The 26,266-nt window shown below is 40.4% G+C and overlaps 2 protein-coding genes across 3 annotated transcripts in view; one reads left to right on the forward strand and one right to left on the reverse strand.

The window, feature by feature from the left end:
- LOC124589324 overlaps positions 1 to 26,266 on the reverse strand; it is a 201,456-nt gene that overhangs the window by 128,617 nt on the left and 46,573 nt on the right. The window lies entirely within an intron of this gene.
- Positions 25,725 to 26,266, forward strand: part of LOC124589258 (protein Mpv17-like) — a 67,662-nt gene continuing 67,120 nt past the window's right edge. For both annotated transcript variants that reach the window (XM_047131548.1, XM_047131544.1), the window contains exon 1: positions 25,725 to 26,023. The gene's annotated coding sequence lies outside the window, so the exon portion shown is untranslated. The remainder of the gene's footprint in view (positions 26,024 to 26,266) is intronic.

Consider the following 26,266-nt stretch of genomic DNA (forward strand, 5'->3'; position numbering starts at 1 on the left):
ACACAGTTGTGAACTTTTCCTCCAAAAGCATTAACCCCGCAGAAGCATCAGTCCTTTCCAAAGTCCTCACATTTTGCTCCACTCCCAAAATCAATCATGCAGGGCCTGTTAAAGACCTTCTCTTTTTCTCCCCATTCCTGCAATGAAAATACATTTTTGCCACCAACCCTACCAGTCAGATTCAACCAAAGACCTATGTTGAATCCTGCCTTACTCAGTTCACTACTCCATCCAACTGTGACCCTCCCCCCACTGCCCCCAAACCACCCCTTGTAAACTATCCAGAATTTCTTAACCTAGAACAGTGTGTCATCAGCATTCCCTAAATCCCTCAACATGAAAACTAACTTTACATCCACAGAAAGAACCACAATCCCTCACCTAAAAATTGATCCTGACCTTATAATCCTACCTGCTGACGAAGGCTCCACCACTGTTGTTTTGAACCACAAGGATTACCTGGCAGAAGGACTCCACCAGCTGTCACATTCATCCATGAACAAGTCCTGCCACAGTGACCCCACTCCAGAAATCCAACAGGACCTCCAGTATCTCCTCACATCCTTAGGCCCATCCCCAAACCTCTCTCTGCTAACCCCTACCACTCCCCACACTCCTATCTTCTACATGCTTTCTAAAGTCAATAAACCCAACAACTCAGGATGCCCCAATGTAGCTGGTTACTGCATCCCCACTGAGAGACTCTCTACTCTGCAGATCAACACCTTCAGCCTATTACCCACAACCTACCCTCCTAAATAAAAGATACCAACCATTTCCTCCATCGATTCTCCACGGTTCCTGTTCCTTTACCACATATTGCCCTGTTCATCATTACTGATGCCACCTCCCTTTACACTAACATCCCTAATGCCCAAGGCTTTACCACTATTGAACACTACCTTTCCTAACACCTGACAGATTCCGAACCAACAACCTCCTTCCTGGTTGCCATGACCAAATATATCCTTACTCACAACTAATTCTCCTTGGAAGGTATTACCTACAAACAAATGTGGGGTATGGCTATGGGCACTGCCATGTCACCATCTTATGCCAACCTATCCATGGGCCATCTAGAGGAATCCTTCCTAATCACCCAGAATCCCAAACCCCTCACCTGGTGTATTTGTTAATGACATCTTCATGATCTGCATCAAGGGTGAGGGCTCCCTATTCACATTCCACCAGAACCTCAACACCTTCTTACCCATTCACTTCACCTGATCCTACTCAATGCAATAAGCCAACTTCCTTGATGCTGACCTTCACCTCAAAGATGGCTACATAAGTACTTCTGTCCATATCAAACCTACCAACCACCAGCAATACCTCCACTTCGACAGGTGCCACCCATTCCATACCAAGAATTCCCTTCCATACAGCCTAGCCACATGTAGCTGTCGCATTTGTAGTGATGAGCAGTCCTCTTAAAATATACTAAGGGTTTCACTGAGGCCTTCACAGACCATAGTTACCCTCCCAGTCGTGTACAAAAACAGATCTCCTGCCCTCATGACCCAGTACCACCCAGGACAGGAGAAAATGAATTACTTTCTCCCCACAGGGTTTTGACTACCTCTCAGTGTGCCATGAAATGAGAAATGTCCTGCCCACTATCACTTTCTGACAGTCTTTTGTTGTGAGTATCTGCAACTCAGCATCTCCACTATATGAGAGGAGCAGTCATCCTTTTCATAATATTGTTGTATTATAGAAAATGTATTTTGTAACCTTTTTAATAAACACTTCATATCACTAATAGGCAATCCAACACAGGCTATAGAATGGCACCAAGAGATATCACATCACATCACTCAAACAGCACATTTTGAATCTGAGGGTATTAATGAACATGAAATAACCAACATAATGCCCGTGTTAAAGAACAAATACTCAGATAGATTGGGTTAAAATGTTTAGTGCTGTAGCTACGACACGCATAAAAGAAACCATTCAACTACTAAGCTACCTCATAAATTGCAATATTGGAGAAGAAAAATTATGCAAGAACTCTAAAAATAAGCTCCCTTAAGCCAGTGAATACGAGGGGAAATACAAGAAAGGCTTTAAACTACAGCTCAGTATCACTGAACCCTGACTGAAGTAAGATTTTTGAAAGTGTTATCCTTTCTCAGTTCTCTATTCACTTTACAAAAAGCAAATTGCCAAAAGAAAAGAAAGATTGCAACATATCTACTGCAGTTACTGAATTTCTTCCGTAAGTATATGGCTTATTAAGGAATTGAAGACGTACAACATCAAAGACCCATCAATTTAGTTATTGTTGACATACTTAATACATGACAAGCAGTGCACTTAACTTCCATACAAAATCTTAAAAAGTATTCCAGTAGGAATTCATTACAGTCAGTAACATTATCACTAAGCTAAACCCTGTTGCCAAATTACCAGCTAGTCGAGTTAATTACTCATAAAGACCTACTGACAATATCTTTAAATGAAGGTCTAATGAATAAAATTACATTACAAAACCAACAGCTGAGTCCTCAATGTGCACATAAACAAGGCTGAGTTAAATGGCAAGGGGGAAGTGAGTTATTTGATTAGTTCAATGACAGGTCTTGATGCTTTCATAGTGATAGAGAATAAAATGGAACAAATAGTAATCTGCTGGGATTTGGAAGGGGGTTGGGTTGTTTGGGGGAAGTGACCAAACAGCGAGGTCATCGGTCTCATCAGATTAGGGAAGGATGGGAAAGGAAGTTGGCCATGGCCTTTCAAAGGAACCATCCCGGCATTTGCCTGGAGCAATTTAGGGAAATCACAGAAAACCTAAATCAGGATGGCCGCACACGGGATTGAACCATCGTCCTCCCAAATGTGAGTCCAGTGTACAAACCACTGCGCCACCTCGCTCGGTGGGGATTTGGGAATAGTAGAGGCAAATACCTGTTAGCTGGTTAGGAGAGGTGTTAGTAGAAGCTGGGCAGACTGTCGTTCAACCATACTGTACTTAACTGATGGAACCACACTACTCAAAAACTCCTTCGAACAATATTAATGTTAGCTTTATTGATCACAAACACAAGAGATGGCAAAGGATACACAGCTTGTTCAACCTTTCTGAGCTTACAGTTGAACATAACTTAACATGCAGTGAACAAAAACATCAGCATTATCTCATAACTATGCATGAACAAACTCCAGCATTGAAGTTATAAAACAATAAACAAGCATAATCAAAGAATAACAAAAACAAAACACACATATTTAAAACACAGTGCCTCTGTCGGCTGGTGCGAAATGTTTGACAGTGCAATTGTTTCTAAACACTCTTAGACGACATGCACGATACAACACTATGTGACCGCATAATGTCAGCTCATCAGCCTCAATGGTGGAAGCAGAGCATTATTCCAAATAGCAGGCTGGAAATTGGATGGTGTTGGAAGGTCCACTGCTGCTGTAATCTGTGGTGGCAGCTGTGAAGGTGTTGATGAGGCAACTGTTGGGTGAGGCCGTAGTCTTGGAGGCCCTGGGATCGTTGCTTCTTGGAAGACGTATACCAGTTTAATCCTAACTATAGAAACAGTGGCCACCTTTCCATTCATTGAAATATCAATTGTCTTCTGTCCCTTGTGACTACATGGTAGGGTCCTGAGTAAGGCAGCTGCAACAACAGTTTGATGCCTTCTGTGCATAATGTGATGTGTGAACAGGTTTTCAAGTCTTGATGCATGACGGTAGTAGCTGTACCATGTCTGTGAGGCTGCTGTGGTTGGATTCAGGCCACATGCCCTCACAGCTGGCATAGGAATTCTGTTGATCATCCCTTGGTTGTGAGAGAGTGTTTGTTTCCACAAGTTCTCCTGGGAACCTCAACGTCTCGCCATACACCAGTTCCGCTGAAGAATCATCTAGATCTGATTTGAAAATGTTTCTGAGGCTGAGTGGTACCATCGGAAGAGCATTGGTCCACTCAGTGTCATGGCACTTTAGTGCCGCCTTACCTGAATGACATATCTCTCAATCATCCCATTACTGGGCTGGGTGATAGCTCGTCATTTTGTAGTAAGTTGTGCCAAAAAACTTTGTGAGTTGTCTGAACAAGTTGGATTCAAATTGTTGTCATCTCTCTGTCATGGTGTGTAACGTACAGCTAAATTTGGACTCCCAAAATGAGACAAAAGTGAAAGTCAGAGTTTCTGCTGTAATAATGTCCACTGGTGCAGCTTCTGGCCAGCAAGTGTAACGGTCTATCATTGTATGTATGTAATGTTGACCACCGTACCAACAATGATGTCAATGTGAACACGAGTGAAACAGGCCATTGTGATCAGAAAGTTACCTATTGGTGCTTGCATTGGCAGTGTATCTTGCCACCTATTGGCAGTGTATCTTGCTGCATTGGCATTTAAGACAACATCTTGCCCATTCACGGCAGTCTTTGTGTACACCCAGCCACAAAAAAGGGGACACCACAGATGTCAATAATTACTGGCCAGTATTCTTGCTTACAGCATTTTCAAAAATTGTTGAGAAGGTAATGTACTCAAGAGTGGTTAGCCATCTCAACAGTAATGGGATACTTAGAAAATCACAGATTGGATTTCAAAAATACTGTTCTACTGAAACAGCAATATACAATTTCACTGCCCACATAATAGAGTCTTTAAATAGTAAAATGTCACCAACAGGAATTTTCTGTGACTTATCCAGAGCATTTGATTGTGTGAACCATGACATTATGTTAGAGAAATTACAATTCTATGGTATAAATGGAACAGCATATGAGTGGTATAAGTCATATCTACAGAACAGGAAGCAAAAAGTTTCTTTACATTATTTAGGTGATTTAAGGAAGTTTGCCACTTCATCTAACTGGGGTGAAATTACATTAGGTGTTCCACAAGGTTTGATCATGGGTCCCCTTCTGTTCTTGATGTGTGTGAATGACCTCCCTTCTTTTCTGAAACAAGAAGCTAAACTGACACTGCTGATGGTACAAGCATAATTATTAATCCAGTAAAAGAAACTCCAATAGAAAATGATACAAACGATGTCTTCAAAAAGTTGTTAATTGGTTTTCTGTGAATGGGCTTGCTCCGAACTTTGAAAAAATACAGTACATCCAATTTTCTACTGCAAGAAGTACAGTTCCTTTAATAAATATAACACATCAACATAAATCAGTAGCCAGGGTAGAGCATACTAAGTTTTTGGGTGTATATGTAGATGAGAATCTTAACTGGCAAATTTGTATTTTTGATCTCCTAACGTGACTAGGTTCAGCAACTTTTGCAATCAGAATAGTTGACAATTTTGAGGATATAGAAACTGGCAAGCTAACATACTTTGCATACTTTATCTCTCTGATGTCACTTGGAATAATATTTTGGGATGACTTAACACTTAGGCAAAAAGTATTCACTGCTCAAAAGAAAGTGGTTACAATAATGTGTGGGGCTCATAGTTGCACATCTTGTATGCATCTGTTTAAAAGGCTAGGAATTCATACAACAGCCTCACAGTACATTTACTAAGCAATGAAATTTGTTCTCAACAACATGGAACAGTTTAAAAACAACAGTGACATTCATGATTATAGTTCCAGAAGAAAGACAGACTTACACTATCCTCTACTTAACCTATCTTTGGCATAGAAAGAGATAAAAATATGCTGCTGTAAAACTTTTCGATAAATTACCAGATGAAATAAAATGACTGACATACAGCAGTAATAGTTTAAAAAATGAATTGAAACCATATCTCCTTGACAACTCTTTCTATACCATAGATAGATTCTTGAATAGGAATAAATAAATCTATAAGATATACAATTTGTACCATTAAGGAAAAGGGGTAGGTAATAAAAATTTTATGCTTATTCATGTGTGCATTTCTGCACTTGACACATTCCACAACATAATGGTTTCCGTGAGATTGATAAATGGAGCACATATGTAACCAACTAACCACACATACTGATTCATCATTAGGCAAGTCATCATTTGAATACCAAGGCGGCACAAGTCCCATCTGAGGGCAACTGATAGGAATGACTGCTGTTTCAATGTGGTCATGTCACAGTACAAGTTGATATTGCTCCCTGGAATTTGAATAGGTTACAGATCCAATGCCAATGTTCCTGCTGATAACAGTCCCTCTAGTTCTTGATCTGAATGTTGAGCAGCAGTCAGTTTTCCATAATCAAACGTGCTAGTTATGCTACCGACCTGAGACAAACAATCAGACACCTCACTGTTGATGCCAGAATAATCCCGCACACCCGTGCTGAATTGAGAGATGAATATTAACTGACTGTGTTTCCTAGGTGAACAGTTTGTATTGTTCTGGTGAAAGGTTTACAAGTTAGCAGTTTTAGAATAAGAATAAGAATCTTTATTAGCTGTTCAGTATTTTCTTATACAATGGGCTTGTGATCAGTGTAGATAACAAAGCCTCTAGCTTCCAGATGAGGTCTGAGGAATTCGATAAACTCATAAACAGCCAAAAGTTCTCTGAAATAGGTGCTACACAGCTTTTGTGAGAGCGATAGTTTGCACGAGAAAAAAGCAAGTGGTTGCCATGTGTCACTACATCATTGTTGCAATGTCATGCCGATCGACATCTGCCTAGGAACAACCCCAAGTGCCAAAGGTGCAGCATGCTCAGAATGCACCAGTAGTGTGGTGTCTGCATTGCTCTTTCTGGCTGCTTTAAATGTCACACACACTCTATCGGTCCACATTATAGGTGAGCTACCGTTGTTGTTTTGGCTGGTAACCACTGCAATTAACAGTTCTCAGAACTCAGCAGAGTATGGCAAGTTACATGATAAAAATTTAACATACTGAGGAACTGGTGCAATTCCTCAGCTGTGTTTGGGTGTGAAATCCTTGAGATGATTTCTACCTTCTCTGGCAGTGGTAGAGATCCTGCCGCTGTTATTCTATGCCTTAGGAAATCTACTTGGAGCTTGCCAAAGACACATTTGACAGTGTTCAGGACGATGCCGTAGTGTTCCAACAGCTTAAACACTTCCTTTAAATGCTGGCCATGCTGTTTATCCAGTGACAAAAGAACTAAAATATTGTCCATGTAAGCAAAAGCAAAAGTTTGGCCCTATAGAACAGAATGAATGAAGCATTGCCATGTTTGAGCAGTGTTCCTGAGTCCAAAAGTCATAAATTTGCTCCCAAACAGGCCAAAAGGAGTCATGATCACTATCTTGGGAATGTCTCATTCAGCCACAGGTATCTGTGTGTATGCTTTTGCACAGTCCAGGACACTAAAAAGAACTGCACGACTCAACGCATGGTTATAGTCACATAACAACAGCACTGGGTATCTGTCCAGTATTGTTCTGGCATTCAGGGCTCTGTAGTCACCACAAGGCCACCATACACCACCCTTTTTCAGGACCAAATGCAGCTGTGAGTACCAGGTGCTGTTGGAAGGTTGCATTACACCTTAATGAATCATACTGCCGTTCTCTGCTTTTGCAATTTTAAGACAATCTGGAGACAAACAATGTTGTCTGCAAGATGTGGGAGGACCGTCAGTTGGTCATCTCTACATTGTGGACAGTGTCATGCCTTACCTCTTTAGGCACTCCAGAGGGTCGTATCAGAGCCAGAAATCCATTCGGCAGCTCCGCATACTCACCGTCCGCCACCTGTATGGCAGTATGATCGGCTGCATTTTGCCAAAGTCCAGATGCTGTTAAGCCTGTAGTGTTGTCAACTTGGTGTTAATACTTCATGTCCAGCAGTAGATTATAATGGGTGAGTAAGTCTGCTCTGATGCCAGGTTCAGCAATGTCTGCAGCTGTAAAATCCCATGTGAAGACTTGCAGTTAACCCAGGTCTAGTTCCAAGCACAAGGTGCCATATATTGTTATGACTGAGTCGTTTGCAGCAGTCAGACAGAATAACATGGGTGGTCGCATCCTGTCCAACATAGTTTATGGGTAAATGGACAAATTGGACCCAGTACCTATGAAATATTTACATCTGGAATACCGATCATTAAGAAATGGGTGGAGAGACTGATTGGCTATTGGAGGAGGCACCTACTTCTGACCGTTGTCGTTTGGATGAGTGCAGAGGGTTTTCCACCTGCGCACTTGCTCCACAAATTTCCAGTGATACTAGCACATACTTTGCTGCTCAGGTTCAGTAGTGGAAGAGTTCAACTATGAGCTGCTGTGTGAGTGTCGGCAGTATCGATTCTGGTTTCTATCATTGCTCTGGTCACATCAAGATAAGAGTTCGCCAATCTGCTGTGTCAATAGATCTACCTTGGCTGCCAAGGCATCATAACCCGTAGGCAAAACAGTTGGTGTCATGCTAGCACACTGTGCAGTGACTGCACTGACAGGAACTGGTGTCGTCTCACCCTCGATTTTATCAGCCAACTCCACTACAACATCCAAGGGAGTCTGAGACTGTGACACTAACTGCTTTGACAGGTGGTGGCAAAGAAACTGCAAAGAAACTGCTCCACATTATGTGCAGTAAGCTTTCCAGAACGGTTCCCATATCTACTTTTATTCTAAGGTTCCCCACATCTACTTTGCTTCTTAGGTTCCGCAAGTACTGTGAAGGCTTTCTGTCTCCAATATCTTCCTGAGTGAGAACTTGACGGATTCACTCTTCCTGCGATGCTGACACTCACCACATCTATTCTGCTTTAAGCCAGTCATAGGAGTTAGCCAGTGGGGCAAAGTAATTATATCCTGCACTTCTGTGGTGTACTGGTGATCTAATTGACTTACTACCAGTGCAAACTTCGCAGTGTCTGCCGACATTCCAGAATAGAAAAAATTGGCCTCCACCTGCGCAAACCACAAAGCTGGATTGTGTGGCCAGGAAGGTGGTAATCGTAAGGCCAATCATGACATGGTGGGGTTCACATCAGTCATTTTGCAAATCTCTTCTGTAAACGCTCATTAATCCAATGATACTACACAGGTATATCAAGTCAGGTTCACCACATTGTTGGTACGAGTTGGGCAGGCTGTTGTTCAACTTGTGTGTACTTAATCGATGAAACCACACTACACAAAAACTCCTTCAAACAATATTAACATTAGCTTTAATGATCACAGCCATAGGAGACAGCAAAGAATACATGGCTTGTTCAATCGTTATGAGCTTACAGTTGAAAGTAGCTTAACATGCAGGGAACAAAAACATCAGTGTTGTCTCGTAACTATGCACAAACTAACTCCAGCATTGAAGATACAAAGCAATAAAAAGGAATAATCAAAGAATAATAAAAACCAAGCACACATATATAAAACACAGTACTTCTGGTGGCTGGTGCAAAATGTTTGATGGCATGATTGTTTCTAAACACACACAGATGACATGCACGATACAACACTATGTAACTGCACATCATCACCACAAGAGGGACAGGTGCATAGCGACAAGTGTCCTTATGAAATACAGTCACACCAACTTTAGCCTCATTTTGACTCACCCTTCCTGCTGATGTAGCATCTAACAATAAGTTGTGATTCATCAAATGGTTTGAAGTGAATCTCTTGTAGACATACATATAGATGTTTTCCATAGGTATAATTTTTAAGTCCTACACAAGACTCCTGTTTTTATTTAAATTAAATTCTTGACAATATTACAAAAAACAGATTCCTACTAGCACTACAGAGAGTGCCAGGTTGTGAAATTATTTGAAAATCATGGAGTGCATGGATGTGGGGACTAGTGGCTGAGTTTTTTCTGAGATACATCACTTAGTATTTGGACATTAGTCCCGGGGCCTGCCACCATTCTATGTGGAGACTGGTGCAATCACTGTTCAGTAAGTCCATAATGGCCATGTCAAGATTCTGCTCTTCCACCAGTTTGTCATAACCTAGTTGTAAAGAAATAACATTGATCCATACAGGTAGTTTGTGACTATGTTGTCAGCACCAAGCAGATGACAGGTCGTATATTGTGCAATATGAGAGAAGCGATGCAGACTGACATCTTTTGAGGGGTGCCACATGGTGTGGCTTGCACTCTGTATAGATAACTGTTATGTCTGCCACAGACGGCCCCTGCCAGGCAGACTACACTCAAGACACCCCTGTGTACCATATAACATACACAAGCACTTTCAGGCGCAACCAAGAGGAAAACAATTCTTCACAATAAACAGAACTTGCTAGAGACTAATGTGAACCTTTTTCTGCAGAGGTCACCTCACAGACACGGGGAGAGTTGGAGTACTCCGCTGACTTCCACCGACTTTATAAGGCCAGTGCAGCAGCAGTACAGCCAGTTCCTCGCCGAGCTAGGACCAGCTCCGCCGGACCTCACCAACGCTCTTGATGAATAGTCGTCTACATGTTGTTTGTTTTCTTTGTGTGTATATAGTGATTGTTCGAGAAGTGTAGTTCAGTTTCAATAAACGTCATTATACTGAGTGTTCCACAATACTGAGTATTCTTCAATAACAACGTTTCTTTCTTTGTTGTTAACTGCTCTATAATATCAGACTGCTTTCTAGACAGCTAGTAATTCACTATTGTATGCAGACCATTTCAACTGTGAGGCATGAGTTTTCTTTAGAAATGGAAGCAGTTGTGCTTAAATCACCACAGCTGTTGTATGACTGCTCTGATGGCTGAATCACTAATGCCAGTTGTGACAGTGAGTTGTGCGTCAGGTATTGGGTGGGCCAAATTGGTCACTTTAGCAACGCAGTCTTGGGCTAGTTTGAAAGTTTCTTGCATTTAGTCATACCACTCTAAATTTTTCTTTCCTTGCGTGTTCAGCCCAGTGAGAGTGCTTGTGAGGGGGGCTTGTTAGAAAGTGTCATAGGTCATAGTAATTCTGCAGAGGTGGTAACTACTTAATGAGTTCCATTCAGTCTGAGGTGGGTTTGATCCCCATGGCACTTGGTACATGTCCGAGAAAGATCACTTTGACTTACAGCAATTGTGATTCATCCTCGCTTATGTTGACACCTGTGTCCTGCAGGGGAGCGTGCAAGGGATAAGTCCCTGCAGGCGCACTATCCTCTGTGCCCTCGGTGGCTCAGATGGATAGAGTGTCTGCCATGTAAGCAGGAGATCCCGGGTTCGAGTCCCGATCGGGGCACACATTTTCAACATGTCCCAAATGAAGTATATCAAGGCCTCTTTGCAGCTAGGGTGTCCACTGAATTATCATTTCATTTCTAGCAAAGCTGCATGGTCGTCAACGGTAACTGTTCTTTCGAGAACAGATACTACTGTCACATACAGTAAGAAGTAGTTCATGATCATATGGGATGGCAGGAAATATTGGGATATTATATAAGTAAGTATAGGAAGAGTCAAATTTTAAGAGAACTCTTATCAATGAACTGCTTCCGAGTTTGATCTGGGTTCTTTAGTACATAAGAACTCAAAAAGTCTGAGCGGTGTGATTATTAGGGTCTTAGAGATGTCATCCAGGTTTCATAGGTATTTGGAAGTAAGCTTCCGCCATCAATGACATGTAAAACAGTGATGCCCACTAGAGAGTGCGTGAAGCTCTGTAATCACTGCAGAGTCTCCTAGAACCATCTTTTTAGGTACAAGTGTTATTGGAAAACCCCATGTGCTGCCCAAAGTGCAGACTACCCCTGCTTACAACAGTTCATTGATTGCTGCTTTTGCAGCCCTTAAGTGTGATTGTTTCCTTTGTGGTGGATTAGTGGAACAGCGATCATGAGAATTTGGTGCACCATATCGTTATGGATGCTCATTGTTTAACTTTTTATTTGCAAATGGTTTGGTGGGAGGATGGTACACTTGCTCAGTGCACTGAGAAACGAGGCAGAGTGGGTGGCTGACTTATTTTCGGGGTCATTGACTGTGTAACTGTGAGTCATAGTGGCAGAGAGGTGTGGTTGACTAAAGTAGGTGTGGCGGAGGTAGTACCGATGTTGGCTGTATGATGCATGAGCACAAAGCTCTCACATTGTTCATTAGTATGCTTGAGTGCAGCAGACATGTCATGCATGCATTCATGTAGCAATTCATTGTCAGTGTGGAGGGGATCCAATGTTTTGTGGACGTCCAGGTACAGCTGGTGTGTCAGTATCAGGTTCGCCATCACTGTAAGTCAATTCTTTAATTCATGAGTGTACGCATCATCATCAGGCTAGTGCACAGTGAGGCTTGAGGTAGTTTCTCATAGATGAGGAGGCATAGGGCGAGGAGCCCTCCGATGAGTTGAGTAGCACGGGGTTTTTTAAATCCAGTGAAAGGTGAAAGTACCATAGGAAGTCAATTCCTACCACTAGTTCACCCATATCTGTAATGGAGAAAGTCCATAGAAACTGTTTATCCAAGGTACAGTTAGTGGTTCCACACACAGTGATAAGTGAGTCATTTGCAGCGCGGATTGTATGGATGTTGTGCCACATAGAGTTGTATTTGGTCCTTCAGTACTGTATTGATGTCCAACCTCATATCAATAAGAAAGTATTTACTTGTGCTTCAATCAAATATACAGAGCCTTCGAGCCAATGGTGGAAGTGGTGCTGAGAACGTTTGTCTCATGCGTTTGTGATGAAGCAAGCTAGGATATTTTTACTTCCCCTCTTGTTTTGCCATTTGCCTCATTAAATTCATTTTTTCACTTTTAACTAATTACCATTAACAAATATGAGTATAATCTGCCTTTCCATAAAAGAGACAGGTTGCCGTCAGTTTTAAAGGATATCACACAAGATCTAATTTTGCACTTAGTTTTATGTATGTAACTGATTTTATAATTTATTTCAACTATTCCTAGTTGGTATCTTTTGTTACAGGGTGAGATCAGTAATTGTTTCATAACTTAAATTCTATTGTTGATTTATAACCAAATATAAATTCAGTAATAATTATAAATGTTTGGAAGACGAAACACTAGGATTCTATAAGTATTTATTCGGCTCTATTTGAAAACATGTTAGCAAAGCCAGCCCTTAATTAATTCCAAAGTATTTAACAGTTTTTTCAAGAGCATTGTTTGCATAATGATATCTGTTAATTTCACGATTTAAACAAATAATTCGACTTAACCCATGCAGTAGAAGAAACTGCTAAAAAGAAGCAATTTTTTATGTATTCAATGAACTTAATGAGTTAAGTTTTAATTGTAATTTCTGTAAATTTAACTTTGAGGAATGTGTAGTTTTGGCATCTGTTACTGTGAGGACATATAAGTGCTCAATTTTTGGTCCTGAGACAGTCAGTCCATGGCCAAGTTTCAGATGAGAAACCTGTGTTGGTTAGAACACAACAGTGCTTCAACGTAACTGTGGAATAATTGTTACACAATTAGGGCGTGTGTTAAAACAATGACAGTGTCTGCTCCATGCCCACCTTTCTATTCTTCAAGTACTGTGAACGTTGTGGTTAGGTTTTTACTGCTCGTAGATGTATTCCACAGGGGTCAATATTAGGACCACTTCTTTTTATTATTTATGTTAATGATATTCAGTCCATAACAAACCATGCAACAGCTATCTTATGTGCAGATGATACCACGTTAATATGCTGCAATCAAAGCTATTTGCAGCTCGAAGTGGAATCCAACACTGCAGCAGGCTTAATGCTGCAGTATTTTAATGAAAACAAACTAAAATTAAAAACAAATAAATCTGTCTATATTGAATTGCGTGCCTCAACGATACAGATAGCCGTACCACAGGTGCAACCACAACGGAAGGGTATCTGTTGAGAGGCCAGACAAATGTGTGGTTCCTGAAGAGGGGCAGCAGCCTTTTCAGTAGTTGCAGGGGCAACATCTGGATGATTGACTGATCTGGCCTTGTAACACTAACCAAAATGGCCTTGCTGTTCTGGTACTGCAAACAGCTGAAAGCAAGGGGATACTACAGCCATAATTTTTCCCGAGGACATGCAGCTTTACTGTATGATTAAATGATGATGGCGTCCTCTTGGGTAAAATATTCCGGAGGTAAAATAGACCCCCATTCGGATCTCTGGGCAGGGACTACTCAAGAGGACGTCGTTATCAGGAGAAAGAAAACTGGCGTTCTACGGATCGGAGCTTGGAATGTCAGATCCATTAATCGGGCAGGTAGGTTAGAAAATCTGAAAAAGGAAATGGATAGGTTAAAGTTAGATATAGTGGGAATTAGTGAAGTTTGGTGGCAGGAGGAACAAGACTTTTGGTCAGCTGAATACAGGGCTATAAATACAAAATCAAATAGGGGTAATGCTGGAGTAGGTTTAATAATGAATAAAAAAATAGGAGTGCAGGTAAGCTACTACAAACAGCATAGTGAACGCATTATTGTGGCCAAGATAGACATGAAGCCCACACCTACAACCGTAGTACAAGTTTATATGCCAACTAGCTCTGCAGATGACGAAGAAATTGATAAAATCTATGATGAGATTATTCAGGTAGTGAAGGGAGATGAAAATTTAATAGTCATGGGTGACTGGAATTCGAGAGTAGGAAAAGGGAGAGAAGGAAACATAGTAGGTGAATATGGATTGGGGCTAAGAAATGAAAGAGGAAGCCGCCTGGTAGAATTTTGCGCAGAGCATAACTTAATCATAGCTAACACTTGGTTTAAGCATCATGGAAGAAGGTTGTATACATGGTAGAACCCTGGAGATACTAAAAAAAACAGATATTATTATATAATGGTAAGACAGAGATTTCGGAACCAGGTTTTAAATTGTAAGACATTTCCAGGGGCAGATGTGGCCTCTGACCACAATCTATTGGTTATGAACTGTAGATTAAAACTGAAGAAACTGCAAAAAGGTGGGAATTTTAGGAGATGGGATCTGGATAAACTGACTAAACCAGAGGTTGTAGAGTGTTTCAGGGAGAGCATAAGTGAGCAATTGACAGGAATGGGGGAAAGAAATACAGTAGTAGAAGAATGGGTAGTTTTGAGGGATGAAATAGTGAAGGCAGCAGAGGATCAAATAGGTAAAATGACGAGGGCTAGTAGAAACCATTGGGTAACAGAAGAAATATTGAATTTAACTGATGAAAGGAGAAAATATAAAAATGCATTAAATGAACCAGGCAAAAAGGAATACAAACGTCTCAAAAATGATATCGACAGGAAGTGCAAAATGGCTAAGCAGGGATGGCTATAGGACAAATGTAAGGATGTAGAGGCTTATCTCACTAGGGGTAAGATAGAAACTGCCTACAGGAAAATTAGAGAGACCTTTGGAGAAAGGAGAACCGCTTGCATGAATTTCAAGAGCTTTGATGGAAACCCAGTTCTAAGCAAAGAAGGGAAAGCAGAAAGGTGGAAGGAGTATATAGAGGGTCTATACAAGGGCGACGTACTCGAGGACAATATTATGGAAATGGAAGAGGATGTAGATGAAGATGAAATGGGAGATACAATACTACGTGAAGAGTTTGACAGAGCAATGAAAGACTTGAGTCGAAACAAGGCCCCTGGAGTAGACAACATTCCATTAGAACTACTGACAGCCTTGGGAGAGCCAGTCCTGACAAAACTCTACCATCTGGTGAGCAAGATGTATGAAACAGGCGAAATACCCTCAGACTTCAAAAAGAATATAATAATTCCAATCCTAAAGAAAGCAGGTGTTGACAGATGTGAAAATTACCAAACTATCAGTTTAATAAGTCACAGCTGCAAAATACTAACGCGAATTCTTTACAGACGAATGAAAAAACTGATAGAAGCCGACCTTGGGGAAGATCAGTTTGGATTCCGTAGAAATGTTGGAACACGTGAGGCAATACTGACCCTACGACTTATCTTAGAAGAAAGATTAAGGAAAGCCAAGCCTATGTGTCTAGCATTTGTAGACTTAGAGAAAGCTTTTGACAATGTTGATTGGAATACTCTCTTTCAAATTCTGAAGGTGGCAGGGGTAAAATACAGGGAGCGAAAGGCTATTATAATTTGTACAAAAACCAGATGGCAGTTATAAGAGTCGAGGGGTATGAAAGGGAAGCAGTGGTTGGGAAGGGTGTGAGACAGGGTTGTAGCCTATCCCCGATGTTATTCAATCTGTATATTGAGCAAGCAATAAAGGAAACAAAAGAAAAGTTCGGAGTAGGTATTAAAATCCATGGAGAAGAAATAAAAATTTTGAGGTTCGCCGATGATATTGTAATTCTGTCAGAGACAGCAAAGGACTTGGAAGATCATTTGAACGGGATGGACAGTGTCTTGAAAGGAGGGTATAAGATGAACATCAACAAAAGCAAAACGAGGATAATGGAATGTAGTCGAATTAAGTCAGGTGATGCTGAGGGAATTAGATTAGGAAATGAGACACTTAAAGTAGTAAAGGAGTTTTGCTATTTGGGGAGCAAAATAACTGATGATGGTCGAAGTAGAGAGGATATAAAATGCAGACTGGCAATGGCAAGGAAAGCGTTTCTGAAGAAGAAAAATTTGTTAACATTGAGTATAGATTTAAATGTCAGGAAGTCGTTTCTGAAAGTATTTGTATGTAGTGTAGCCATGTACGGAAGTGAAATGTGGACAATAAATAGTTTAAACAAGAAGAGAATAGAAGCTTTCGAAATGTGGTGCTACAGAAGAATGCTGAAGATTAGATGGGTAGATCACATAACTAATGAGGAGGTATTGAATAGAACAGGGGAGAAGAGGAGTTTGTGGCACAACTTGACTATAAGAAGGGATCGGTTGGTAGGACATGTTCTAAGGCATCAGGGGATCACCAATTTAGTATTAGAGGGCAGCGTGGAGGGTAAAAATCGTAGAGGGAGACCAAGAGATGAATACACTAAGCAGATTCAGAAGGATGTAGGCAGCAGTAGGTACTGGGAGATGAAGAAGCTTGCACAGGATAGAGGAGCATGGAGAGCTGCATCAAACCAGTCTCAGACTGAAGACCACAACAACAACATATTGAATTTGATCTTGGGAGGCAAGAAACTCATGAAAACCAAATCTTAATGGGTGACGAATACATTAAAAAACAATACTCAACCAAATTTCTTGGCCTCACACTTGATGCGTAGTTAAACTGATCTGATCATGTGAATGATATTTGCAAAAAGCTGTGTACTACCATATATGTCCTAAGAAAACTGACAACTTTTTGTAACATCACGACTCTGAGGCAAATATATTTTGCACTATTTGAATCCCATCTAAGCTATGGGATAGAGGTTTGGGGATCCAGCAGTAAAGGTAATATGAAAAGTGTACTTATCTTACAAAAGAAGGCACTTAGAATTATGGGAAAGAAATGTGCCAGAGAGTCCTGCAGAAATTTGTTTAAAGAATTTAAAATACTAACTGTTCATAACCTGTATGTGCTGAAGATAATCATTATGGCAGTAAACAGTAACAAAACACTTAATAAAGAAATACACGATCACAACACTAGAGGTAGAGAGAGACCCCACATTATCTCTCATAGAACAACACTTTATGAGAAAAGCCCTCCCTATGAAGGCATAAAACTACTGAATTACTTCCATCTCCAAATTGCCCATTACAAAACTAAAAATGAAATTAAAATTATGGCTCCTAAACAATCCTGTATATTCAATAGACGAGTTTCTAGATTTAGTACACTCGTATGATGGAAGACCATCTATATAAAAATATATGTAATCTCAGATCTTAGACTGTGTCACAAACTGTAAATATTTGAATGTCAGATATGAATACTGTGTCACAAACTGTAGATTCCTTATCTAAGAATGACAATAACAATTTTTTTATGTATAGTCCTTTTATGTAACTCTGTTCTGTCAACTAAATTTAGAAAAAGTTGTGTAGATAAAAGTGTCAGCCAATAATATGTAACCCTAGCAAGTAAGGCTCTGACTTATCCAGAAGACTAGAACAAAAAAAACCTTTTTTTTTTGTAATCAGTTGAGGTTGGATCAAAATAAATAAATAAACAATAGTAAACTATTGTAGCAGTATGTGGAGGTTTGCCTGCAAACTATTAATGACGCTTATGGAAAGTTAAATACTGGCCATACCCCACACCCCATTTTTCAGCCAGTGTGGCAATGCAGTAAGTCGACACCGAGGACAATCAAGGGAGAAATAAAGAAGGCGAACTGCCACACGTTGAGGTAGTTGGTGGCTTGGCGTGTCAGCACAGGCTGGTGCATCTACTGTGGCCTGTGTCTGGGTAGTTGCAGGAAGGTCATCAGTTACATGCAGTGTTGAAAAACTGGATGTGATACCAATAATTTGGTGAGCTTGACATGGTAATGGCACATGGCCCATCAATGCCAGCTACGTGAGTGGTGGTATGTGTATCACTCCTGCAGGTTGGCATCCTTGGCTGTCACCATCGTGGCCTTTCAACACAGGTCAGAGCAGTTTGGCATGTGCAGTGTTCAACTGATATCTAGAGCAGCATGGCATCTTATTGTCCAGAACACTGATGTGTTGTGTACACTGTAGCACAGTGAACGTTCTGTTTGTCAGGCACAGCTTCTTCTCTAGCAGCTCTGCTTTATAAGAACTGTGGTGAAGAGTATCTGCGGCAGAAGGTTGACAGTCAATAGATTTCATAATGCAACATCTGGCATGAGGTTTGCATTGATTAGGGTCCATAGCTGGCGCCACAGTTGGAACAGCATAGTAGAAGGCCTGTTTTAGTTATTGTTCTGGGGTGCATGACATGCATCGGAGCAAGAGGACTTTTGCCACTTCATATATCTTTCAATCAGCCAGTGCAACAATGACATCACTAATGAGATCAGCATGCTCTGCTAGGTGGCAAATTAATGTCACAAATCCAGAAAGATCATCCAAAATTCCCAGTGAAAAACATAATGCACCCTACTGCAACGAACCAAATTGCCACTCGTTCTGATTGGAACCGTGGTAGCTTGTGTTGTTTGCCCAGTCTCAGAACTGAAGTATGATTGAGTTGTGGTTGCACTGATACTGTCATACAAAATGGTGTAACCATTGAAGTATTGTGGGGCAGTGGTGGCACAGTTATGAACCCAGCAATCGCATACGGTTATGCATGGCCTGTTGCACTCCGCCATGCATGGCAGTCATATTTCCTATGCACCTGACACAGAATCTTGTACAAAGTTCAACAGTAGATTCTTCAATGGCGGCCATTGTTGAGGCGTGCTGGAGCATGCATCATTTTGAGAAGCAACAACCACTATCACATTCAGTTTGTATTTGAGCACTGGTTGACAATTATTGGAATGATTACACTGATTATGTACATTGGTCACGCTAATCCTTGAGATGCAGTCTTGAGGAGCTGGTGATGTAATGCTACTGATGCAAGGTAGCTGCATTGTTACTGCATATTATCCCAAAATATCTCCCCGTCACATTACACAGTCATCGCAGGCTTCCGTGCAGTTTGAGGCGTCATGTCATGGACTGTGTGGTCCCTCCCGCTGTAGGTTTGAGTCCTCCCTCGGGCATGGGTGTGGGTGTTGTAGTTAGCATAAGTTAGTTTAAGTTACTTTAAGTAGTGTGTAAGACTAGGGACCAATGACCTCAGCAGTTTGGTCCCTTAGAAATTCACACACATTTGAAGGTTTTTTTAATCGCAGGACCCCAGTGCAGTAGCTTGCCCTAGAGGTGCAGGGATCATTCCAATAATGGAGATGACACATTGATACTACTTTATTGCTCATAACCCGATATACAAGACATCCATACGATAAAAGGTTCTACACTGAAGTCTTTGGAGTCCACCCAGTTATTCCACTCAGCTACATGTGTTGTCTCGTCAGAGGCATTACTCATGCTAGTGTTCCTACAATGTCATTAGTTTAATATTTTTGAGCTTGCTGTTTTGAGCAGTCATCCTTGCTTAGTCATCAACTATTTTACATAATCTCTCAGCATTTATCAGCGTGATTGCTTAATGGCATGATTCTGGGTGTGTAGCCAAGTTACTGAATCCATGTTATGTACAATACTTCAACAACCAACCCAGACATCTTCTTCAGGTGCTGTGAGCTCTTTTCTTATGCATACTGACTACCTGGACTTCAAATAGATAGTGAAGAGTTCTTGGCAAAGTGCCACTATTTAGAGCTGAATTCGGTTCCCAATGTCTGCTTTGTTGTTTGTTTTCCTGAGCCTACCTGTTGTTCTGTGAAATGCACGTTTTCTTTGTGCTTTGAAAGCTCTTGTTGGTGAGGTGGCCAGATCACAATAAACTGAATATCTGACCCCAATCCTTGTTTTAACTGAAAACTTCATACTAACAATGCTTCATAGTCTGGTGAGGGTCCAGACAGTGAGTACTTATAAGCACACAGCTTGCAGCACCTGACAAAAATGGCTGGTTTCGTTATCAAAACACTGTGCATAACATGGACTCAACAACTTAGTTGACCATTTGAAAGCCACTGGTTGAGGCAATGCATTTTATTGTGATATATCTAATTTTTGCCTCAATCTATGGCTAGAGCCCAGTCCTTGTTGTCCACATCTTCCATAGGAAACAAAACTTGAAAATTTTACTCATCCTCTATCTACATCTATACCTATACTCTGCAAACCACAATGAGGTGCATGGCAGAGAGTATTTCCCAATGTACCAGTTATTAGAGTCCCTTCTTGTTCCATTCACATATGGAGCGCAGGAAAAATAATTGTTTGAATTCCTTGTGCGTGCAGTAATTATTCTAATGGTATCCTCACAATCCCTATGTGAGCGACACATAGAGGATCGTAGTATATTCCTAGAGTAAGCATTTAAAGCCGGTTCTGGAAACTTTGATAACAGACTTTCTCAGGATAGTTTACATCATTTTTCAAGAGTTTACTAGTTCAGTTCCTTCAACATCTCTGTGGCATTCTCCCATCAATTAAACAAACCTGTGACCAGAATGAGATTTTCACTCTGCAGCAGAGTGTGCGCTGGTATGAAAATTCCTGGCAGATTAAAACTGTGTGCCGGACTGAGACTCGAACTCGGGACCTTCGCCTTTCACGGGCAAGTGCTCTAGAGGTAGTGGTAGAGCACTTGCCCACAAAAGGCAAAGGTCCTGAGTTCGAGTCTCAGTCCGACACACAGTTTTAATCTGCCAGGAAGTTTCAAACCTGTGACCATTTGTGCTGCCCTCTTCTGTATATATTCAATGCTTCCTCTGCTGCTTCTTCCAAAGTCTGCAGGAAGTGATGTACAATCCCATATCCAGGGCTGATATCAAGGAATGTAGCAAAAACACTGAAACCCTGCAACTACAGAATTTTTTACTATGTGAGGAACAGCACAGTCCAGTGTATTTTCTATAGCAAAGATAACACCCATTTACTAGCCAACAGTGGGGTATACAAAATTACTTGCCCTGGTTGTGGTAAATTTTACATCAGTCACTCACTCAAGCAGAGACAGCTAGGCTGGCTGGACACGAATGCTGCTGTAGGCTGCAGAATTATGACTCCACATCTGCTGAGCTTGCAGGTGCTACTGAGTAAGGGCCATAGCCACCAGCCATAGTCCCATGGCTTACGCTTAGACAGCAAAGGGCAAAAAATCAATTTGTTGGAAAACCCTGGAAATCAATAAAAATTAGGACCTCTGTCCTGATTTAATATTTGATGATCAAACACAACTCAATATTTTCACTCTTCAACATTTCCCTTAATCCCTACATTTTTCCAGTGCCTTGCACACTGCCTGTTCATTTCTATTCCTCCATTCTACCATACTTATTTATTTTATTGTGATTGCCTATGTATGCCATATATTCTGTTGTTATATTTCCCAATTCTATATTTTACTCTATGTCTGTACCACTTTCCATACGTAATACCTTTTCAACTTATTGTTAGTAATCTTGTTAAGCTTTACAGCATTACTGCTTTTACTCCACTGAAGGATATTTAAATTTATGAAGTGTGTTATATAAATATCTAATGTGTCAAGTGTTTCATTGTCACCATAAATAAGTATGCCTAGAAATTACTTTCAGAAGTCATAAACTGACTTGTCCAATGTCTTATGTAAAAGATACTTTAGTAGACAACAGGACCAATAAATACAATACTAATTTTATTTTATTTTGTTTATTAAAAAACCACTGTTTTGTGACTTTAGTGTTAATGTTTTCCATGGTTTCTCATTTTATATTTATTTACTGTTCAACTTTTAACTTTTTAATTCTTCTCATTGTGTCATATCTCCCATATCATCTCCATCCACTTCCTCTTCTCTTTTGATAATATCGTTTTCTAGTTCATTTCCTTTGTATGCCTTCCACTTTCCGGCTGTCCCTTCTTTGTGTAGGTATTGGCTTGTCATCAGAGCTCTCAATATTCGTACAGCTGCTTCTCTTTTCTCTAAAAGTCCTTTTTAGTGTAGGTGGCATCTATCTTCCACCTAGTTATGCGCGTTTCTACAGCCTTTGCATTTGATGTCTAGCCATTCTTGCTTAGCCCTTTTTGCAGTTTCTGTCAATCTATTTTTTTTATAAATATGTATTCCCTTCTGCCTGCTTCATTTGCTGCATTTTATATTATCTCCTTTTGTCAACTAGATTCTGTTATATCACATTAGATACCAGAATGTCATTAGTGACAGTATTTCAAATAATGAAAGGCTTTTAGTTGAATCCATATAAGCACACATATGACATAAAATTACTGTCCATTTTAGATTTTTTTTATTTTATTTATCTGAAATCTGGAGCATTTAACCCTGTACACTGAAGATGACAACTGCACAGAAACGTGTTTGAATTGTCAATCTCAATTTAAACAATACTCTGTGACTGAGTATATCTCATGCATAGGCCTATATGATCCCATATACATCATAGAAACTTGGTTCATTGCCAGGGCACTTGAAGCCCTGTAAGTTTATCAGCCCATCATCTCAGTTTCTTACTAGGTGATTTAAAGTCTTCCATATTTGTTTTGGTTTCTTTCAAAACAGAAGCTGACTTCATAACACATTGTACAGTACCTAATTATGACTTCATGGGTGCATTTGTTGTACTCTTTGATTTGCTTGTAAACTGCTTGGATTATCATCATTATTTTTATTTTTTGCAGTTGCAATATTGTGTGGAGTACTACTCGACCACTATATTGCACTTGGCCTCCCAGCGAAAATGCCTGGTGAAGTTACAGTAGACAAGTGCAGTGATGACCCTGTGAATGATTTCAAGACAGTTGTCCATATATTATCAAGTGGTTCAGTGTTCCTTTCTGAAATATCATGATAAAAACTGTCTTGAACCTGACAGAAGCATCCTCACTCCTAGGTGAAATAATACTGTTGTCAACTATTTAGTCACTACTGTACTTGTTTACTGTAACATCACTATCTGTTTCCGATAATGGCTAAGGGAGGCCAAATGCAATAATATTGTGTTCAGGTAACCATAAAAATCCCTGTGAGAACTGCTTTATTTAAATGCATTGTAAGCATTTTGTCTGTATTCTACTTTATTTTAGTTTGCAAGTGTTTTTCATACCTTCTCACATTTAATGGAGAACTCCATATAAGCAACTTTTGATGGAACTGGTATTCAACTTTTTTACATCTTTGGAATGAGTGTGCCATTTTGCTGTGAATGATGTTGCTTCTCCCGAGTGAGTATGCTGGGTAGTATTAGGGACACAGCACATACCAGTTTTTATTTATGCCAGGTACTATTATGCAGCAAAAATATTCTACATCAACAAGCATATTTGTACCTGGGATTGTGAAGTATGCTGTGAACGTACTTCCACTGTACTTAATGTTACTGTATTTCGCGAACTATGGTTACGGCATGTGGAACTCACTAATAAATCCAATGACGAAAGCATGAGACTGTGTATTACAATATTTGCTTTTAAATATTCATAGGCATGGGAGGATAATTGTAGTACATTGATTTCTGCTACAATATATTGTTTGGGGTACGTGTTCATAACATGTGAACACTTGTGCATACATTATTACTGTTCCATTGTTTGTGCTTTTAAGGAAGAATGACCTAAGTCAAAACAAGGTACTAGGAGTAAATCTCATTACTGATAGCCTTGGGAGGGCCAAGTGTGACAAAACTCTGCCATATGGTGTGCAAGACGTACAAGTGAAAAGAAACTTTTGAAATGTGGTGCTACAGAAGAATACTGATGATTATAAGGGGTCTCATGTAACTAATGAGGAGGTACTGAATAGAATTGAGGAGAAATGAAATTTGTTGCACAAGCTGACTAGAAGAAGGAATTGGGTGATAGGACACATTCTAGAATGAAATGTTCACTCTGCAGCAGAGTGTGCAGTGATATGAAAGTTCCTGGCAGATTAAAACTGTTTGCCGGACTGAGAATCGAACTCAAGATGTTTGCCTTTCACGAGAAAATACTCTACCAACTGAGCTACTCAAGCATGACTCACATCCCATCCTCACAGCCTGTGGCTGCTCAGTTGGTAGAGCATTTTCCTGTGAAAGGTAAAGGTCCCGAGTTCAAGTCTCAGTCCGGCATACAGTTTTAATATGCCAAAGCTTCATATCACACACTTTGCTGCAGAGTGGAAATTTCATTCTGGAAACATCCCCCAGCCATGCCTACGCAGTATCCTTTCTTTCAGTAGTGCTAGTTCTGCAAGGTTCACAGGAGAGCTTCTGTGAAGTTTGGAAGGTAGGAGACGAGATATTTGCAGAAATAAGGCTGTGAGGACAGGGCATGAGTCGTGCTTGGATAGATCAGTTGGTAGAGCACTTGCACGCGAACGGCAAAGGTCCCCCAAGTTCGAGTCTCGGTCTGGCACACAGTTTTAATCTGCCAGGAAGTTTCAGGACACATTCTGTCTTCGAGGAATCACCAGTTTACTAGTAGTGGGAAGTGTGTGTGTGCGTGGGGGGGGGGGGGAGGGGGGGGGGGGAGAGCTGTATCAAACCCGTCTCAAAACTGAAGATTGCAACAGCAACAAACAAATACAACACGAAGGAAGAATGCCTTAGTCAGTAACATTACAAAGCATACACAGTAGCAAGAAGCAACACCATTAAAAACGGAAACACATACTAATTCATTGACTTGATATAACAAAGTTGAATACCAGTTCTGTCAAAAGCAGCTAACATGTTGCCGTCCATTAAATGCGAGAATGTGCGAAAAATGTATGTGAACAAAAGTAAAGTTACCAGCAATATACTTGCAACGCATTTAAATCGAGCAGTTCACACACGGGTTCATTGGCAGGGGCAAATGTCCACAGAACCGTCTTCTGTTTTATATGACAGAAAAACAAATATAGAATCATTTACTCCACACATTATTACGTACACATGCATGCAAAAATAAAGCATTGTGCGAGCAACAAACTGACAATGCAATTCAAAATATGCAATACACACAAGAAGTCATAATCAGGATCACAATGCGGTGAAACCATCTGCTGCGCCATGTCGTGTCAAACGATTCTTAAGTTGTGACAATTGCTAAGGCGCAATTATTTCCACTTGATATTGGCTATACGGTCTAAACTGCAATACTGGTTTTCACAAATAAATAATTTTACCGTCAAAAGGTGGGTACGACGCCACTTAAACAAAATTTTACACGTGTGAACCCCAGCCACGAGAAATTAATCTTAGTTTGCATAAATTTGCAAGGTCACAAAAACGTTTCAGTTTCCAGGCATGCACTGCTAGACTACGAGACATGCCCATAAAGTAAAAAATGAAACATAAATGTCACCTAAACCGCACATTTCAAATTAAAAACAAAGATTTTCGCGCCATGTCGTTCTCTGTTTCCGACTTCCGTATCGTACCAACACGCGTCTCGCTCTTCTTTTATTTTGGTGTTCTCAGTTCTGTGATACAAATATAATGCTTGTAAACAACGCATTGGCTTTGCTAGCAATGTGTAATTTAAAAATCCTTTGACGCACATTGTGATGAAGAAAAGCCTTAATGCGAATTTTAGATGCTCGTTTGCATCATAATTTCAACTGTGCCCCCTGTTGCATGAGAAAGTCCTACGAATGTTGGAGTTTATTGGTACAAAGGATAAATGCAGATTAACGACAAGTATCAAACGTAGATTCCAGCAGTTTCCTCCGTGAATGGAAAGACAGCTACATATATCCATTACAGCAAATCCAAAGGTACTTCCTTGCCTTCTTATTCAATTTGAAATTATTATGACTCATGCTGCCATGTCACCGAATAAGGTCAACGCATGAAGTAAAGCAGAACTTAAATGGCCTTAATAAACTCCAAAATGTAGTTTATTTCTGTGGTTTACTGTTAGTTCAGTTTTAAAATTTTGCCGTAAAATCTCTTGAATAGGTTTGTCGTATTATGGCCTTGTCCTTTCGACGTATTTTTCACATGTAAATAAGCCAAAA

Source organism: Schistocerca americana, chromosome 2 (genome assembly GCF_021461395.2).
Source record: "Schistocerca americana isolate TAMUIC-IGC-003095 chromosome 2, iqSchAmer2.1, whole genome shotgun sequence".
Lineage (NCBI taxonomy): Eukaryota > Metazoa > Arthropoda > Insecta > Orthoptera > Acrididae > Schistocerca > Schistocerca americana.